The sequence below is a fragment of the Micropterus salmoides genome, unplaced genomic scaffold (genome assembly GCF_014851395.1).
Source record: "Micropterus salmoides isolate LMB-PRFRI ecotype aquatic unplaced genomic scaffold, ASM1485139v1 Ms_hic_scaffold_20, whole genome shotgun sequence".
In the NCBI taxonomy this organism is placed as follows: Eukaryota; Metazoa; Chordata; class Actinopteri; order Centrarchiformes; family Centrarchidae; genus Micropterus; species Micropterus salmoides.
In genome coordinates, this window is record NW_024041151.1 from 2,180,070 (window position 1) to 2,195,641 (window position 15,572).

Sequence of the window (15,572 nt, forward strand, 5' to 3'; positions counted from 1 at the left end):
TAATCGGGCATCAAAGCTAGACAATTTCTTGTTTATTGAATCCAGGATCTCTGTGAAATCTGCACCTTGCAAGGAGACTGCTCCAGGTGATGCTCCAGGTGAGTCTTCAGTGCGGTTTCTTTTTGATTTCCCCATGACCACTTGATGAAAACACTGGTCAATGTAAACTTCAAGGTCCTCCAAACACTCGTCCTCGAGGTCCTCCAGTGCGATTTGACTGCTCTTATTTGTTAATTCGCTTAAAATTGGCCGGATTGTTTGTTTAATGAAATGTTTGTTTAGCTGCGCGCTGCCATGTTTGAATTGCACCAAGTCTCACGAGATTACACAAACACTCACCGTGTCATCTCACCTCAGCTTGTTGCTGTCAAAATTTGCCTGATTTTCTAAATGTTTGCATCTGCCAAGCTCTGTGACTGTGACAAGCGCCCGACCAGCGCTTGTCACAATCACAGTCTTTACTGTGTAACTGTGCACACAGCCTTGATGAGCTCATTTCTGTTAATGAAGCAAATGCAGATTACAGGCTGGTGGAGTTCTGAAGGTATGAATGGAAAATGTAGAGAAATTAAAAGTACTTTGCTGCTCCAGCCTCCAGCAACTTCTTTTCTTCTCCCTCAACATTTCTACAGGCTACATTCTGTCCACGACTGATGTGGACTGTGAGTGACTGACTGGTCTCTTAGTAAACCGCCTCCTATATGAGCCAGCTCCGAAATCGCCTGAGGTAATGCAAATAAAACTTTACATTAGGAAAGGGGGGGGGGGGGGGGGGCAAACATAGATTTTGAAATGAAACATGTATGATAGCTCCTACATGTATCAGGTGATCAACCTCACCACAAATCCACACAGGTTAATTTCAGCGCCTCTGATAAAGGTGGAGCAGAGAGGACAGACATCTTATTATTATTATTATTATTTTTGGGTTAAACAGGTGAAAAGGCTGTTGCAATAACCCAGGCGTGATGAGATGAAGGCGTGTAAAATGGTCTCGGTGTCCTTAAAAGTTAACATGGATCGAATTTTTGCAATATTTCTAAGTTGATAAAAACATGATTGAACAAACTTTGTGGTATGCTGCTCGAAATTTAAATTACAATCAAAGCAAACACCAAGGTTCTTTGCCACAGGCTTAATGTGATTTACTAGGGAACCAGCAGATGGCAGTATTTACTGTAAATATTGCCATCTGCTGGGACTCTATGACCAGGATTTTTGTTTTGTTTCAGCTGTTCAGTTCAGCTGGAGCAAATTATTTGACATCCATTTTTTTACTTCACAAAGGCAGTTGTTAAGTGAACTCAGCATTCCAGGGTCTGTGGATCTGACTGACAAGTATTTGTGTGTCATCAGCGTAAATATGAAAAGAAATGCCATGTTTATGGATAATATGTCCAAGGGGACGCAGATACAAGGAAAACAAAATGGGTCCTAAGACCGACCCCTGAGGTACACCATATTTAACTGGACAGAATGAGGAGACATAGTTGTTTACAGACACACAAAACTTCCTATTTGACAGGTAGGATGAAAACCATTCTAGGCCAGTGCCTCAGTCTGTCTAACATGATGTTGTGATCAATGGTGTCAAAAGCAGCGCTAATGTCCAGGAGTACCAGGACTGAGCACATGCCTTGATCAGCAGACATTAAAAGGTCATTAGTGACTTTAAGCAGGGCAGTCTCAGTGCTGTGGTACTTCCTAAAACCAGACTGAAACTTTTCAAATAATTTGTTATTTTCCAGCACAGTGAGCAGCTGTTTGGACACAATTCTTTCTAGAATCTTTGCAATAAAAGGCAGTTTTGAAATTGGTCTAAAATTTTGATGGAGGGAGGGATCCAAACCAGGTTTCTTTAAAAGTGGGTTCACACAAGCCGTTTTAAAATAATCAGGGACACAACCAGTAGATAGGGAGCTGTTGAAAACAGAGATCAAATGGGGCCCAACAGAATTTATTACTTTCAGTAAAAACTTTGTAGGTATTACATCAAGTGGGCTGCAGGACACTCATTTGTGAGTGAAAAGCTCAGACAAGTCGATGGGATAAAATTGGTTAAAACTCTCTTGTTGCTGGTGAGGAACCTCTGAGTAAGAGGCCGTGGGGGTAATAGAGGCTCTGATTGACATCACCTTATTGGTAAAATAAGATAAAAACAATTCACAGTCATCATTACTTCCAGCTGAGGCACAAGGAGGGGTTGGGTTTACCAGCTGATCCACAGTCTTAAACAGAAACCTGGGATTGTGTTTATGTGTAGTAATGAGTTCAGAAAAATAGTGTGTTCTCGCATCCTTAACCATGTTATTGTAGTTAATCAATAAATCCTTTAGACTGAGGTAATGGACTTGGAAAGTGGATTTTTTCCATCTGCGCTCTGCTTTCCTGCATTCCCTTTTTAGGCTGCGAATGCTGTCATTTATCCAGGGTTGCTTACTAGCTTTAGACGTAGGCCTAACCTTTAGAGGAGCAGTAATATTTAGTGACGACAAGCAGATGATTGAAGTGATCGACCAGATTGTTGGTGTTGGAATCAGACAGGTGTTGGCTTTGGCTCTGAAAGAATGTGCAAAACTTTGAAACACTTTGTTCATTAAAGAAGCGAGAACACACGGAGCTCGGTGAGGCGGCATGAGTAACAGACGAATCACAGCTAAAAACAATACATCTGTGGTCAGATATGGTCATGTCCACTAATTCCACAGAGGAAATGCTGACACCCAGGGTAAAAACCAAGTCCAGTGTATGACCACGGTTATGTGTTTGCCCTTTGACATGTTGTTTGAAGTTAAAAGAAGTGGCCATATTTAAAAAGTCAGTTGCATTAACATTGTTGGGGTCATCAACATGAATATTAAAATCGCCACAAAGAACAATTCTGTCATAATTTAAAACCAGAGTAGATAAAAATTCAGGAAGTTCTGATAAAAATCCTCCAGGCGGTTTTGGGGGGCGATAAATTGGATTTCTTAAATATGACTTTAAGAGTGAGAACTTTAAAGGAGTTAAATTCATCACAGCGTTCTTGATGACATTTTAAATTTTTCCTATACACGCTCACTAGCCCACCACCACGACCACTGACCCTCGGTTGACTAAAACAATCATATTGAGGCGGACACAGTTCAGCTAGCTGGCTATAGTCATTCATTTGCAACCAGGATTCAGTTAAAAACATAAAATCTAGATTTGCAGACAAGATAAAATCATTTAAGATAAAAGTCTTACTTGAAAGTGATCTCACATTGAAGAGAGCCATTTTAAATGAGTTTGTTCTGGGTGCTGGAGTTGGTGCAGTTGTCCTAATCCTTAAGAGATTACTAATATTTCTGTGTGGGATGTGCACATTTCGGTTTACTGGTCTATGCGTGACGATGACAGGAATAGAAGTCTGTGGAACAGCGCTGGGAGCAGACGGCTTTACATGCCAGCAGGTGGAGACAGTTGTTTGTGGCAGTGAGGCAGAGATCTGTTCAGTGAGCGGTGGTGTGTCCAGGTGTGCTGCATGAATGATTAGTCATTCACGTAAGTCATGTGTGGACCGCATCACATGCTGTATGTGAGCAGCTAACATTTCTGAGCCCCGTTTGTTTGGGTGAAGTCCGTCTGTCTTAAAAAGAGACATTCTTTGCCAGAAAATATTAAAATTATCTACATAACACACACGATGAGCCCTGCAGGTGGACTGGAGCCAGTCTTGCAGGCCAAGGAGTCTACTGAAGCGGCCAGCACCGCGACCAACTGTGGGAATGGGACCAGAGATAAAAACGGACTTTCCACACTGCTTTAAAAAGTTAAGAAGACGGTTAAAATCTGATTTTGTCACCTCAGACTGCTGAAGAGCTGTGTCATTTATTCCGACATGGACTATCACTCTTGTGATGGAGGACGGGAGCGACGGCATCAGGTCCTGGAGTTTTTTTAAAATGTCAGCTGTGGCACCGTGGAAGCAGTGAGTGGTAGCGTTAAAGAAACTTATGTTTCTGGTTATGGAGTCACCAATTATTAGTGTGGTTGGGGAGAAAAGGGGACGAGGAGATGCCGGTTGTGGGGTTCAAGAGCAAGACTGAGCAGAATCTGCTTCAACACTGTGTGCGGACTGAGGATGGAGTGTGTGAGCTGCCGAGTGTTGTGTTGGAGTAGCAGTTACAGACCTGAGAGAAGGGCTACCCGAAGGTGCAGGGTAGAGATGGCCTCCGGAGCGTCTGAGCACAGTCTCCTTCAGGATCCTATGTCGGGAAGCGGAGGTTTTTGACCGGGATGACGGCCGCCGATCAGGCCCAGGGGCAGACCGATGGCCCAGCCGATCACCGTTTGCCTCCAGTGCGGGAGATGTAGCCGGTGAAGGAGATGTAGCGGGTTGAGGAGATGCAACACTGTCGGCAGGCACTGTGCGCTGAAAGAGATCCGTATCAGGGAGACTTGAAGCCGCAGGTGCATCCGCTGGATGGACCGGAGTGTCGTCAGACAGGGCTGCATAGCGGTTGGAGAGGCCGATGGACGGAGGAGAGGCAGCCCTGTCCAAGCCTCTCTTGCAGCCACGGACCACCACTTCAGCCCAGGTTGACTGATGCTTCGGAGTCGAGCAGGATGAAAGCCTAGGAAGGCTAGAGGGGTCCCATAACACGGTGTCCTGGATGTTAACTGTTGTGCTAAGAGAAACAATCTGTTTGGCTTGTACTGAAGCCACATCCATAAAGCCAGTCAGCAGGGAATCTTTTTCTTTGAGTTCCTCTGAAAGTCGTCGGATGTCTTCCATAAGGTCAGCAATCTTCTTGTTCGCTTTCTTAAGGAGTGAGCAGTCCTCACGGGGCAGAGTTCTCTCGGCTAGCATAGTCACCGGAGCTTTGTTGTGATCAGTAGCGTTGATCGCGTTTTTACGGTCATCTATCTTAAAATCCATGTCGGATGACTAAAATCCTTAACCCACGTAAAACTTAAGTTAAATAAAAAGGATATAAAAAATGTAACGAAAAATAGTGAATTAAAACTGGATATGTGTCCGGTTTAAGACGGAGCTTCCGAAAGGTGGCTACAGACGCCAAGGCATGCGCAGAGTATAGATTACGTAAATCTACTGATCGACTCCAGACTGTCCAGAACTCAGCTGCCAGGCTTTTAACCAGAACAAAGAAATATGACCACATTACTCCTATTTTAGCTTCATTACACTGGCTCCCAGTATGTTTTAGAATTGACTTTAAAATTCTATTGATCACTTTTAAAGCTCTTCATGGCCTCTCGCCTTGTTATATTTCTGACCTTTTAGTCCCATACGCACCAGCACGTACCTTGAGATCCTCGGGCAGAGGTCTGTTGTCTGTTCCAGAGTCTCGACTGAAAACTAAAGGGGACAGAGCGTTTGCTGTCAGGGCCCCGAGGCTCTGGAACAGCCTGCCCGAGGAAATCAGGTCGGCTGAGTCAGTGAACTCTTTTAAGTCCCTTCTTAAAACATACTTTTATAGGAGAGCCTTTCCCGATCCTATTTTATTCTATTTTACTTATTTTATATTTATCTTTAACGTGTATTTTAGTCTTTTCAATGTTTCCAGGCTTTTATCTTGTATTGTTTTTGTATTATTGTCTCTTGGGTATTATTGTCTTTACACTTGTTAAAGCACTTTGTAACTTGTTTTTGAAAAGTGCTCTAGAAATAAAGATCATTATTATTATTATAAATATGATCCAGTTTCACCAAAATCAGTGAATAAAGTTGTTTCTGTGCGGTAAGTAGTGGGGTCCGGCCCCAGAAACACTCTGGTTGAGAAATCTTTGCATTGGACGCTAAAATAAGAAGTGCAGAATGAGTCATCGACATTTTAAAATGACAAACTCTTAAATATCAACACCTACAAAACACATTTTTTGTCACTGAGTTACTACCGATACTAATCTAATTACTATGAGAAGTAACTCATAGTAATCAGATTACATAACTTTTATTTTGTGGTACTCTGATTACGTTACTGATTACATTTCTAAAGTAACCCTCCCAACACTGCCAGCAGGTCACTGGTGCCTGTTATGGAGGCAACCAAAGACCCTGCTGGTGGAAACCAGTGGCTAAGAAAGCCGTCAAGCTGAAGGAGGAGTCCTTTCAGGCTGGTTGGTGGTTGGCCCCGGGGCCTCCTGAAGCAGCAGACATGTTTCATATACATATATATCTTGGTGCATTCAGCTCCTGATTTACTGAGGCAGCAGCTCATCACACTCCGTCATGGCTGTCAGAGACAGTCTGCTGCCATTCTAGCTGCTGAGTGTGAGTCAACCTGGGTACATTACTGTCAGAGATGATGTCATAGATGATGTCACTGATGGGCTTACCTGAGCAGGTGATATCCACGATGAAGGGAGAGGAACCTGATGATGTTACACACTCCCTCAGAACAGATCCAGACTGAACACAGTCAGACCTGATCAACCACACAGGTCTGTCTGAGGACTCCTTTCTCTCTCCTACAGAAACAGCAGAGCCACAGTCCAGCTCTCTACAGACAACAGCTGCAGTCTTCAGGGTCCAGACAGAGACAAAGACAAAGACAGAGTACCTCACTGGTCTCCAGTCTCCCTGTTTCACCTCCAGAGTTCCTGCACAGCGACTGGCTCCTCCCACCAATCTGACATCATCAGGCTCTGAACAGAAACCAGAGAGTCATCAGTAAAACAATAAACTGAGTTTCATCAGAAGAGAAATGAAGCAAATCAAAGCTGCAGCTCCTCTTCTACCTGAGCAGGTGAGTCCAACAGCTTTTCCAGGTGAGCAGGTGTTTCTAGCTGAGCCTGAGCTTCTACAGTCCAGGAGAGCAGACTCATGGCCTCCACACTGGAACTCTTTGGTCCACATCGGAGCCTCCACTTCTCCATAGAGCGCCCCCTGGAGGACTGAAGGAGCCCCACAGCCGAGCTCCCTACAGACCACCTCTGCATCCTGCTGGTCAAAGTCAGCTTCACACACTGAGGACCACCACTGGTTAGACTGGTTAGACTTCACCTCCAGTCTGCCTGAGCACAGACTAGTCCCGTCCAGCAGCCTGACAGAGTCTGGAGAGATAATAGAAGATGAAATAGAGATAAAGACAGCAGACACAAAAGAAAAACATGTCATGAAACAACAATTGAGTGATTCAAAGTGGACTCAGCACAACTCCAACATCAGTTCATCATTAACAACAGAACACGTCTTTCTACCAGCACAGACTGCAGCAAGTTCACCAGCACATTTACACACTATAAACAAAAACAATGTAGACATGTTGAAAAATAGTGCAGTGAGCAGAGTGCAAATGATGCAGAAGTAAAAGTATTATCATTAATTTTGTACATGTCAGAGGTGGATGTGATATACGTTACACATGTGAGCTGTGATATTTCCTGTCTCACTTGGCCCTGATTCTCCCTGCAACACATGTTTGTGAACGCAGAACTGTCTTCAGTGCAAACTCTGATGACATGCCGTTGGTCTAACAAAGTCTTTTTACTACTTTTATTTTGTTTTAGAATATACAATATGTCTCAGAGCTATCCATACAACTTACAAGCTCCTCAGTTTTTTCTCCTCCTGCTCCTGTGATGTCTGACCTCGTCCTCTTGAAATACTGCAGCACGCTCGTCTCTGAGACACACAAGTTTCTAAGGTCAAGGACGGTCAGGGGTGGTTATAGGCGTCTATCTAAAAACTAAAATGTAGACACCAAGAGGCGGAGTAGGGAAAAACAGTCTGCCAGACGCGTTTATTTTCCAATAATTCCAGGATTCCGATTGCTGCGTTTTGATGGTTTATTTACTGGTAAAGTTAGACTATACAATCAGTTCCATACAGCAAAGATATCCATAAAATACTAGAAACACTGAACCGCGATCAGCAAAAATTAGGCTTTCCCCCATCACCTCCTCTCTCCTCCTCTGTCTGAGTTGAACAGCTGATATCCTAATTTACTATCAGCACACACAGCATGTGATTAAAGCTTGTGAGCAACCAAAAGAAGGGAGCGTTCAAGAACCCATACCTGGCTCCTACATTCCGGCCCCTAATTATTACAGTCAATACCCAGTAATAATTAAATTCATTACACATGCAGGAACATACATTATCATACATTTATAGTCCATTGCAACAAATGTTCATCTGTCATCCATCATATAAATCATATATGATCAAAGTTAGGTTACAAGTCTGATGATTCCTGAAGAAGGCAGATCTTGGGGACAGGCCTACATACACAGCTGGTTGGAGTTTTAATCCAGACTTGTCGCACAAGCCCCCTCCTGTCGGGAACTGCTTCAGTGATTTTACCAATGATCCAGGAATTACGGGGTGCAGAATCATCCACTATGAGTACTACGTCTCCGGGGATGAAGTTGCGCTTGACTCATGTCCATTTCTGACGTTCTTGTAATTGTGGTAGGTACTCCTTAGTTAATCTTTTCCAAAACAGATCAGACATGTACTGAACCTGCTTCCATCTCCAGCGTGCATAGATGTCCTCCTTCTGAAACAGGCCGCGTGGTAAGCATGGTTTGGCCTTAAGGAGAAGAAGGTCGTTAGGTGTCAATGCTTCTAAGTCATTCGGATCTGTAGATTCTTTAGTGACAGGTCTACTGTTGAGAATTGATTCCACTTCACAAAGCACTGTGTGGAGTCCTTCATCCAGACTTTGTGTCCTCAAAGTGGAGTTGAGGATTTTCCTGATGGAGCGAATGAACCTCTCCCATGCTCCTCCATGATGTGATCCAGTTGGAGGGTTGAAGATCCACTTGATCCCCTTTACAGTCAGAACATTATTGATCTTCTCAATGTTCCATCCTTCAATGGCTCTCCTCAGCTCACGGTCTGCTCCGACAAAGTTGGTTTCATTGTAACCAACAGCGTAACTCTTGAACCTGTCCTCGTCTCGCTATGAAACGTCGTAAGGCATTAATGAAAGAGTCTGTGTCATATGATGAAGCCACTTCAATGTGTACTGCTCTTATTGCCAAACATCTGAAGATGACTCCGTATCTCTTCTCCCATGCTTGACTTCAAATGGACCAAAATAGTCCACTCCAACAAAACTGAATGGAGGTTCCTCTGAAGAAACTCCGTCTTCAGGCAGGCAAGTCTGCCATTTGTTGTTGACCTGCTGCTCCATGTAGCCAACGACAGACCACACACTTTGACAAGATCTTCCTTATGGAAACACTAGCACCAGGGATCCAGTATCTCTGATATAATCTGGACAACGTGATTCCTGCCTCCATGACCAACCTCTTGATGAATGTGTCGCAAAATGAGGTCAGTAATATGAAGATCTTTAGTTAGTATGGCAGGATGCTTGAACTCTTCGGACACGACAGCGTTACTAAGTCGTCCTCCAACTCTCAATACACCATCATCCAGTACAGGATTCAGCTTGTTTTTGAAGTTGTGCGGCTCACTGTGGACCGCACCTTCCCTTGGAATTGTATCTGATGCAGATTGAGCAGGACATGCAGTATCTTCTTTCCTTTTCCTGAGACTCATGAGCAAACCCTTGAGCCTTAGGATCCAGCCAATCACTCTTGTGAGATGTGTCCAAGATGAGGTGCGATTGATCATGTCACGGCGTCCTCTTCACCTTGGGCTGCACACACTTCAATAGCAGCTGATACCTTAACCTCAGGGTCTCCATCCGGCAGTTCCTGCAAGTTGTCTGGGTTGACGGGCCAATCCTCTTCTGGCTGCATAAGAAACGAAGGACCAGATGTCCACACTTAATTCCCTAGAAATGGCTCAGCCCTCATCCCTCTGGAGGCCACGTCCGCTGGATTGTGTGCAGTATTCACAAATCTCCATTGAGATGCGTCAGAAAACTTAAGAATCTCTGAGACTCTGTTTGCAACAAATGTACGAAACCTTGAAGTTTCATTCTTGATGTATTTCAGTACCGAAGTACTGTGTGTCCAAAATACAGAGTGTTGAAGTTGCAGTCTTAACTCCTTTCTCCACAGTTTGTCCATTCCAGCTGCTACAACAGCTGCTGTCAGTTCCGTGCGAGGGATCGTAACAGGTCTTAAAGGTGCCACTCTTGATTTTCCCATTATGAACTGCACTGTCTGAGAGCAGTTATTCTGCAGCAGCAGATAGGTAACAGTACCATATCCCTTCTCACTTGCGTCTGCAAAATAATGTAATTGAGCAGTAGTTGTTTCTTCAAAGTTGAGAGGTTTTAAACAGCGTCTGATGTTGAATCCATCCAACAAGTTTAACTCTTCCACCCAGTCTGCCCACTCTTGGGCAACCACTGCTGGTATAGAGTCATCCCATCCTAGCCCCTTCTGACACAGATCCTGAAGGATCTGTTTAGCTGTAAAAACAGCAGGAGGGCCATAGAAAGAGCTGACAGTTGAAAGGATAACTCTACGGGTCAGTGGTCTATCTATGGTAATACTGTACTTAAAGGTGTCAGATTGAACACACCACCGCACCCCCAGTGCTCTTTCCACAGGTAGCGTGTCTTGATCCAAATCAAGGTCCTTGACTTGCTTTGCTTTCTCCTCCTCAGGTATAGCTGCCAGCACCTTGTGACTGTTACTTATCCGCTTTGTTAGATGAAAGCCACCCTTTGCCCTAGTTGTTTGTAACAAGAGTAACACCAAACATTTGAATTAGTATGTTAATAAATAATTACACAACTCTTTACAGACACATAACGTATATTTCAATTCGAATTTAAAGAAAAAAATTTAAACCCCAGGATTTAATCTTGAGTTGACTTGTTCCCAGCAAGGTTATTATAGTTTTGGAATTTTCATAAGTATATATATATATATATATACACACACACACACACACTTTTATTTGTATTTCAGTTAACGAGAATGTTTTTTCACATCTAGTTTTCGTTATTTTGTTCGTCTTCGAAAAGGTCAACTTGCCTATTTAAAGAACAATTAATTGCACAGAGATAACAAATCATTCACTAACAAGGACCACGCCAATGTTAGATTTTATAGTAATTTATTATGATGAATAGTTATGAAAGGAGGGGTCGAGAGGGGAGGGGGATGAACAGGAGTCGAGAAAAGAGGGATGAACAGGGGTCAAGAAGAGAGGGATGAAGGGGTTGAGGAGGTTTTTTAGGGTTTGGTGGCTGGAGCAGCTAGGAACCCGAGGGGTCGAGATTGAGGGTGGGGGCTCGTCTTGATAAGCAGCTTGGTTTTATGAACCCCCAAAAGAATGACAGATTGAACGGAAATTGATTTGAAGTACGTCTGTATGGTTGTTGCGGACGTAGCTATGGTAGGCATGGGAAGAGAGATGGATGAGAATTTGGCAGTGTGGTCTAGTGCCCGATACTGAATAAGTGACCGAAGTACGGGTCCGAAGAATCTTGAATTATGGGATAGGCAGAGATGGCGACCAGGAGTGTGAGAAGGCTCTGCCTGATTCAGTGGTGAAAGTGGGCGTTGCAGAGCGGTCTGGTAGTGTGATGTGTGGTTTTGTGTGTGTGCCAGGATGGCTGGACCTCGTGCCCCCAAAGAATGGCAGCGGTTCGAAATGGTGGAGGAAGGAGGAGGGTGATGACTGTTCTGGTGGCTGCTCAGATGCGGGCATTGCCTCCGCGACGGTTTTCATAATGAAAGGAATGCCTTCCAAGAAGAAGGAAGTTGCGATAGCTTGTTTAACCAGTGCCGTTGGGTACCGTGTGATCGACGGACTGCGCTGCGGCGGATAGTAGCGGTAAGTGGGAAAGAGCGGCTCGGCCTTGTGGGATGATGCGGATGCAGGAGTTTAGGTGTCCAGTGGAGAGAGAGAAATAGGTGCTTTGTATAACAGTGCGACAGGGGAGATAGTTTGGGATGTACGGAGAAAGTGAGCTTGGGAAGGAGGATTGAAAGGGAGTGGATTAACCTCTTGGTACTAGACCTGCTCGATACCGGGCAGGTAATCAATATTCGCTGTTCTAGCGTTTTTCTGTCCAGAAACGGCGGTCCTTTGTGTCAACAGAGACCATCTGGTGGGCCCCCATCTTGGTGAGGTCGGCTTAGCTGTGCGGATATTGACTTTTATTTGTTTTTAATTTGATATTCCAATGTTTTGGAAGCTTTATGTTATTGGAACGTGGTTGTATGGAGAGAAATAATGTTTGAAGACTGAGTGAAGTAGACCATTCTAAGAATGCTCAAAGAAGGAAATCCGGGTGTATGGGCAACGCCAGGGAAGTGCTGGTAATGGCCAAACGAGCGTTGGCCGGCAAGAAGGCTGAGGTAAGTGTCATGTGGGTGGGTTGCATGGTGCTTTGAATGCGACTGAGGATGGGGCTATTGGTGCTTGGCATTGTGGTGCCAGGCGGGGAAGAGAGATGAGTTTATGCCGTGGTGAGTCCCGGTGGTGATGCTGCCACCGGTTCCCCGCACACCTTCTCGCCAGTAGACACCAGCCCACTCTTCACTCACGCATCCATCGGCGCAGATCCGACTCCTCCCCCTCATCCCTCGACCCTCTCCCCCATCCGTCAGCCCACCCTCCGGGCACTCGATCCGTTCTTTTCATACAATCTATCTTGACTCCATTACAAGCAATAAACCACCATTAACCTTCTACGTTCGTAGGCATGGTCTTGTTAGTGAATCGGCATGTATACATCTCTACAGATTTTTATGTCAGTTGTAGGGTTGCCTACACGTAGCACCTTATCGCTAAAGCGATCCTCGTATGTGTAAAACACTACTAGGCAATAAAACTCCTGATTCTGATCTGGGATAGCCTTGATGTCTGGCTGGAACCAGGAGTGGAGGTGAACGAACTATACGCTGAACTGTCTTCAGCATATTGAAGTTGTCGATAGACGTAGTCTGGGCTATCTGCAGCCATAACTGTGCTGGGTGGGGTCATAGGGGTGGCAGGTTCTGGTGTTGACTATGCGGGGCCCTCATGTGAGAGGGGGCAGTGGAGGAGCGGGGGGCACGTGGAGAATGCCTATACACGGGGTCCGGAGTTGGCACTACGGCCCTGGGTGCCCCAAGTGCCCCGATTAGTTGCTGGAGGTGGAAGGCAGCAAGCATCCTGGGAAGCAAGATAGACATGATATGTAAAGCCGAGTCCAAGACAATTGAAAGATAGTCGTCCGCCCTACGATTGGGGAAAGCTGAACAATTGTGTCGCGACAGAGGGAAAAAGCAAATGCAACTCGACGGCTGTAAGTTCTCTGGAGCGAGAAGAAGCTGTACGAGCTGAGCGGAACCTAGCAGTGAAGAGAGCTCCCTCGGCCCGGTGGCGGGACCTGTGGAGGCAGGAAAAGAGAGCGAGGTCAATGAAAGCACCTGATAGAATCAACTGCCTGAGTGAAGGCGAGACCAGTGACAGGCACCTGGCCGAGGGAGGGTAAAATGGGGGGTTAGCGGATGCTAGCGTGAAAGGGCCAGTGGTCATGGCGGGCGTTATGTGGGAGGCTGAGTTAGCTGGGGAAAGGATGGGGGAAGGGATGGAGGAAGGGAGGGGTCGGATGGCAGGGAAAGAAATGGAGGAAATTAGGTTGGTCGATGTGGTGCAGTGCCTTAGCTAGCAGTAGCCGCGGCTGAATGGACAGCAACACCAGTGGCAGTAGCTGCACGAGAAAAAATGAGCCGCCTGTTTGGAAGAATGGCTATGTTGGTCGCAGCCAAAGGAAGTGAAGAGGAAAGGATGTCGGGATGAGGGGAGGTGCGTGCAAGGGTAGGGAGTGCAGCCTGCTGAGACATGGATAAGGAGAAGAGGGAAAACAAATTAGAAACATCTGGCCCTGTGTGAGGGCTGGAGCAGTATGCGTTACTGCGGTGTGGTACTGCATCGGGAATGCGGAAGTGAGCGGCCTGCTTGAGGTGGCTGGGTAAACTGGAAAACCTTTTGGTTTAAGGTACCTTTCTTGAGTGCATGCTGGAGGCAATGGTTCTGGCGTTCAGCCGTAATCAGGTAATGGGGGGGGGTAATCGGGTTGACCGGTGTGCCCGTGGCTGGAGGTGCGGCCGGTTGGAGGTCGGCGTCTGGAAGAGCGAACTTCTCCCGAAGTCGGCTGTGGCTGCTGTGGCCTGTGTGTGTGTGTGTGTGTGTTTGGTGGGGTCGGACAGCTGCTGGATGAAGAATGTTGGACAATGCGTGTTGATAACTTGGATAACGGAGCGCTGTAGCGGTGGACGAGTGGCTGGCCGAGTAGGAGTGGAATTAACTATGGACTGAGGAGATTAGAGACGGGGGAAAGGATGGGGGTGATCGTCGTGGACCCTGTTTAGAGGGGCTGAGAATCAGCTTGTGATCTAGGTTAAGGTAAGCAAGTACTTTCGATGAACTTCAGTGTGTGTCTGAGTCTGAACTCAGTCGTGAGAACTGAGAAACGGGAGAGAAAACTATTTAGACAACTTTCAATTCACTTTATATAGTGCCAAATCACAACAACAATTATCTCACAGCGCTTTTCATAAAAGAGCAGGTCTAGACCGTACTCTGTGATGTTACTTAAAGAAGCCCAACAGTTCCCACCAAGAGCAGCACTAGGCGACAGAGGCAAGGAAAAACTTCCTTTTAAGAGGCAGAAACCTCGAGCAGAACCATGGCTCAGGGAGGGCGGCCATCTGCCTCGACCGGTTGGGGGTGAGAGAGAGAGATAGATAGATAGAGAGAGTCTACACAACATACACACAGAGGTACAGACAGTAAAGGTGATGTTGCTATAGACTAAATGAATAATGTCACAGATATTTATAGTAGTGTTAATGATTATAATAACAATAGGAATAGTAACAATAGTTGTAGCAGAGGGTGTCAAGCAGGAACACGGGGGCAGCAGGTGACCCGCAACCACAGATCCAGACTCCACAGCTCCAGAGCCAGAAACACCTGCAGGAAGTGATAGGAGGAGAGAGGAGAGGGACGAGAAAGCACAAGACTACCGGAAAGGGGAGAAGTCGTGCAATAATGGGATGAGGTTGCATACAGAGGGAGAGAAAGTAGAGGAGAGAGGAGCTCAGTGCATCATGGGAAATCCCCCGGCAGTCTAGGCCTATAGCAGCATAACTAAGGGATGGTTCAGGACTCACCAGAGCCAGCCCTAACTATAAACTTTATCAAAGAGGAAAGTCTTAAGCCTACTCTTAAATGTGGAGATGGTGTCTGCCTCCTGAACCCATACTGGAACCTGGTTCCACAGGAGAGGAGCTTGATAGCTGAACGCTCTCGCTCCTAGTCTACTTTTGGAGACCCTAGGAACCACAAGTAACCCTGCATTCTGGGAGCGCAGTGCTCTGGTGGGGTAGTAAGGTACTATAAGCTCTTTAAGATAAGATGGTGCCTGACCATTAAGAGCTTTGTAGGTAAGAAGAATGATTTTAAATTGTATTCTGGATTTTACTGGAAGCCAATGCAGAGAAGCTAAGACAGGAGAAATGTAATCTCTTTTCCTGGTTCCTGTCAGAACACGCGCTGCAACATTCTGGATCAGCTGAAGAGTCTTAATGGACTTTTTCGAGCAGCCTGATAATAAAGAATTGCAGTAATCCAGCCTAGAAGTAACAAATGCATGGACTAATTTTCTGCATCATTTTTAGACAGGATGTTCCTGATTTTTGCAATATTATGT